This window comes from Arachis ipaensis, chromosome B08, assembly GCF_000816755.2.
Source record: "Arachis ipaensis cultivar K30076 chromosome B08, Araip1.1, whole genome shotgun sequence".
NCBI lineage: Eukaryota > Viridiplantae > Streptophyta > Magnoliopsida > Fabales > Fabaceae > Arachis > Arachis ipaensis.
Genome location: NC_029792.2, coordinates 3,777,292 through 3,783,276, shown reverse-complemented (window position 1 = coordinate 3,783,276; position 5,985 = coordinate 3,777,292).

Below are 5,985 nucleotides of genomic sequence, written 5' to 3'. Positions count from 1 at the left end.
TATTATTTATTATTTCCACATTACATTATTTGAATCTTCGACGAGTCTATAAATTGGGAACATATGTTTCCCTAGCTTGAAAGTTGTATGAAACCTTGATGAGATTATTGTTACTAAATTCTCCTAATTAGTAAATTTGATTATTTATTTTAAATCCAAGTAGCAACATGACAGCATGTGAGTTTGGAAATTGGGGGAGATTATGAATTGATGGTGGCAGCGGCAGATGGTTGCTTGCTTTCTATTGACTCCATTCCAACCCGCCAACCACCGACCGTCTTTATAGCATCATCCCATATATACTCACTTCTCATTTCTCAATATCCAATGCAACTTTCACTTTCGGATAACAATTCTATCACTTTTCCACTTTCCTATATATCTCTAATTTTACATTCAATTCTTAACAAACTTTTACCATGTACCATACATATATCTTTTAAATTAAACCATAAATAAAATTAATTAGGGTTTTAATATATCTTTTGATATTTTATTTTTATTTTTCAATATATCCTCTGACTAAACTAATTTATCGTGAATTTAAGTTATGAAATTTGAAATCTTGATATTTGTTTAAACGAATATGTCAGTTAATTAGCTACTTAATTAATTTGATTATATATTTTTTGATAATATTTACATATAAAAATGATAATTAAGATAATTTAGTTAAATATAAAAAAAATTTTGTTCATTTTTAAACTGTATTTATTAAATAAAGAGTGATACACTCTTTATTAACTAAATTAAGAGAGAATGATACTTTTTTCTTCTACGAGATATTTAGATGATACTCTCTTTTCTTCTATTTCTAAAATATACATATCTCCTGTAAAAGTTAAATAACATACACTTTAATTTATTTGATTAAAATATTTTTTAATAATCCACTATTGTAAGAGAAAAATATGTCATTTTTTTCAACAAATTTTAACTCTTTATTTATTGTATTTTATATAATAGTTCGAATTCAAAATTTAAAATTAGTTGGCAGGACTTAAGATTTAGAATTAAAAAATTTAAAGTTTAAAATTTAAGAGATATTAAATTCTTTAAATTCTTGATAGCACTCCACTCCTTGTTTGTTTGGGAGCAGCATTCACCAAAATGTTTGATTGAACACATGTTTGTAAAAATAAAGTAATTAATTAATAAGATGCAGAGATGCAAGGTGGTGTGGTATGTAAATATAAATAGTGTAAATGGGGGATGTTAAACCCGTGAGAGTGAGAGAGAAACAGAGAGAACAGAACACAACGACAGAGATTCCTAAGAGAGAGGAGTGTCCCCATCCATCATCACGATGCATGGTGGGGACCCTCCTTTTGCCATAGCTAACGTGTCCAACCACTCTGATCTTGACACGTGTCCAATCTCAACCAACGCCTACACTTGTCTCTAGCTGTCACCATCCCCTTCCTTCAATAATTATAATCCAAAGTTACCAACATTATTAGTAAGACAAGATAACATTGGCCTCATCACTGCTGTAATAAACTCTGAGTCTCACTGCAAAGGGAGGGGGGTAGAGTGGTCCATTTGGTAAATAATAGTGGAGGGAAGAAGGAGTTGACATTGGACATGTAAAAATAAAATCAAATTGATGCATGCACTCAAAGCTAGTACTACCCTAGCTATACACCTACTAGCTAGTAGGAGCTAGCTACTAGTCTTTTATCATCTTCATCACTTACCATTGCCAGCCTCATAGACAGAGACCAGACCAGCTCACAGGAGAGGACACTGACCCCTTTTTAGGGTTTGTTTGCCTTGCCCTACCCGCTTTTCAATTTTCACTTTTTTTTTTTGAAAAAATGATAAATAGTTCCGACTTTTTGTTTTGCGGACATTTTTGTTTTTGACCATTGAAAAATATTTTTGAGTCCCTAATCTTCACAAAATTTGGACGAATCAGTCTCTGACAAAGGCATTTGGACGGATCAGTCCCTAACGGAGGTATTTGGACGGAGGGACTGATCTGTCCAAGTTTTGTGAAGATCAGAAATTTAAAAATATTTTTCAATGGTCAAAAATAAAAATGTCTGCAGGACAAATAGATTCCTCTTTTTTTTTTTAATTTTTTTTTTCTCATTCATGATGATGATAAAAGAGAGTCAGATAATTACGATTAAATTGTCTCCGTGTGATTATCAATTTAAGTAGTGAAAACAACCACAAATGTAATATCGTATTAATACGTTCATTATATTCTTTGAGTGCGACTCTTATTTTAAACTCTGTGTTAACGCAAGATGCTCTTATATCAAGCTGTCCATTCTTTAATTTCATGTCGATCATGATCATCATAGATTCATATAGAGGCATCTTGTTTAAACATATGGCCAAAAGTTGGGTTCTTTTGTCAATTTCTGGGGACCCCTTTTCCTCCTGCCATGGTGGGTAGGGCCCTATGAAATTTGGTCTTGCATGCAATCCTACCATGTCAGCAACTAACAACAACATACCCTGGATGGCTTAATTAACTTAATCCGTCTTAAAGGAAAAATAAAATGGGATTTGAAGGAGACAAATTCTGGCAGTGAGAGAGGATGCATAAGAATAGTGAAGAAAATGAGGTGAGTATATAGAGATGGTGAAAGGGACCACATCATAAAATGGTACTGCAAGAAAAGGACAAAGGCCATAGAGGGAAAAAACCAAATGCATGAGTGTGTTCAAATTTACAATTATTTACCATATGAGCATAGATAGCATGGATGAATATGGGCACAGTATAGCAATACAAATTAATTTGGGACGGCAAAAATGGGACATCTTTGAAAGTTATGGCCCCCTTTCAGCATAAGATAAGAATGAGCTTGCATTTGGTGCAGGAGGGGCCACCCCATAATTATTATTCAATTCTCAATTCTTTTTAATTTAATATAATTTAATTTCTTGTCTCTCCAACAAAAAAAATTGTTGTGCATGTATGTATCTATGTATGTTATGTATGATCGTTTTCTCCATGTGTCAATCATTTCATCTTCATGTCTTAATTGTCTCGGCATTTTGTGTCGGTATCAATGTTGATTCTTAACCAACCAATCCAATATCCTTTTCCAAACCACACCTTCTTGCCTGGGTTATCAATATTCAATACTACTACTACTACTAACTACTATTATATATTATTATTCTCCTCTTTTTTTTATATTCGTTCATATTGATGATGATGACGACGACGTTGTTGTTGTTGTTGGTGTGTTTTCTATCATAAGATTCGTACAAAAGCACGCATCAAACTTAATTTAGTTTTATTATTTAATAACCAAATAGAGAATAGGATAGAATGGAATAGAATAGAAGAGAAGATATTGATTTAACATAACAAGATGATTGTATTTAAGGCCAAAGTCCAATCCAATTGATTCCTAAGAAGATCAAATAGTTATTCCTTTTAACCCTTACATACATGATCCTATATGACTATATATACTGTACTCTATATAGTGTGTATATATATACGTGTATGTATGTGCGTTGACAATCAACTCTAAAATCGGCTATGTATCGTACTTGCCGGTGCTTTCTCTTTCTACCTATTTCTATTGTCGCCTTCTGCCTAGTTTTAGACCATCAAATTTATATATTTTAATATTCCATCATAATTATTTTTTTTATTATCATGAATGCTTTTAAGCGAATTTTTTATTTTTAATATTGGATTGGTAGTGGTATTTTTTAAAATGTGGATTATTGGGGTGTTATACTCAAATATGGAATCCTTTAATTAGAGAAGTAGAAATTGGACCGTCTGATTTATTAGAGATACAGAAATCGTACCGTCTAATTTTTAGAGGTACACAAATTGGATTGTCCGATTTGTAGAGGTACACAAATCAGACCGTCCAATTTGTAGTAAAAAAAATTAAACAATTTGAAGTACAGAAATTGGACCTCCGATTTGTGAGAGGTACACAAATCGGACCGTCTGATTTGTGGAAAAAAAATTAAAAAAATTGAGGTATAGAAATCGGATCCTCCGATTTATATACTTTTCACAATTTTAAAAAACACAAAAAATTACAATGTTAAAGTATATCACTATTTCTACTTCCATAACAAAAAAAAATTAGCCTTTTACGCTGTTATAAAATATAAGATACAAATAGCATGATTCAATCAAATATTAACAGTAATTATTGTATTATAAATCGGTTAAATTCGAGATATATCTCATATGAAACGTTTAAATAATATAATAGTAGATAATACAGTATATAATTTTTATTATAACTATTAATCCTCGTACTAGTAACTAAAGATTTTAAAATGGTAACAATACCGACCACATAATAAGAATATTATGAAAGAAACGTGTTAGATACTTTTTGAATTTCACTTCTAAGAAATCTTTGATAAAATGCTATTTGAGCTAATTTGAGTGTCAGTCAAAGAGGGTCATCACGGAATATCAGTTATAATTTGTAAAGTATAGTAGTTGTAGTAACTTCCAAGCGAATAAGAAGTATTAATATATGTAGGAATATTTGATTGGCTTAATGACAAAAAAAGAAAGAAAAATAGTGTTGTTGGGAGTGGTTCTTTGTTGATATCTGTTTGGTGTATAATTAAAGTGATGATTAGGGCGTAAGAATAAAATGCAAGAAAAGAACAAGAAAAACTTTCCGTGTCCCGTTGGTTTGTGATACCCAAACGAGGTTTTAGAGAGCCAAATCTTTGCATGACCTGAAGGCACCGTTTTACCAGCCAAAAAAAAGAGTCAGCAATGAGACAAAAAAAAAAAAAATAGAAAAAGATAAATAGATCCCTGATTTTTTGTCTCACGGATATTTTTGTCTCTAACCATTGAAAAATACTTTTAAGTCCCTGACCTTCACAAAACTTAAACGGATCAGTCCTTCCGTCCAAATACCTCTGTCAGGACTGATCCGTCCAAATGCCTCTATCAGGGACTGGTCCATCCAAATTTTGTGAAAGTTAAAAATTTAAAAGTATTTTTTCAATGGTTAGAGATAAAAATATCCGCAGAACAAAAGGTCGGGACCTATTTATCATTTTTTCAAAAAAAAGCTTTAACTTCACCATATCAACACATTTCCATCTTCCTTCTTCATTCCGGTATCCTTTCACATGTGACATGTTCTTCCTTATTTTATCTAATATATATATATATATATTGCCAATAAATAAATAACACAATAGTAGTCTCATTATTTGAGACCCTTTTGGATAGTACATGAGACATTAGTTCGCTTATAAAAATAGGACTTCATCATGATGGTTTAAGATTACTATTATATATAAATTTAATTTTAATGTATTTTTAGTATTAAACGTTTTACTCACATAATATTATATTAATAAAAATAATTATTTTTTATATTAACGATATAAATAATCATAAAAAAATTGTTATAATTGCATGTCATATATATATAACACTATTTGTCAAATATATATATATTAAAAAAAGCTTTGATTCTCACCTAACTACAATCATATACATGTCCTTGTTTTATGGGAAAAAAGGAGGAGGAAATTAAAATTTCAAATTTGAAGGAAAAACAACAATACATTTGGCTGTTGATATAATTTGATTATTACTACTCACCTTTTACAATGGGACGGAGTAATAAGTAATTCATCTCAATCAGAAAAGTTTCACGGATCATATATTCAACATAGACTTTTACTGTAAATTAATAAATTGAATTTTAACATATAAGTCCCACAAAAAAAACATAATTAATAATAAAAAATATCACTTAAAAACAAACCATTCCCTTTCATAACCGAAACATAAGTTTTATGAGAGAATTATTGTCCCGTAACCAAGAGCATGGCCCCCCATTTTTTATTTTGTCTTTGTCTTTCTCTTTAATTAATTAATTACTTTGTCCATGTATATATTACTTTGTGCAATTCTTTGTATAAGTTTTTTATCCTCATGTCTCCTCACATTATCCATCGCCAAAATTAGAGAATATGCATACATAAAAGGATAAAATATATTTA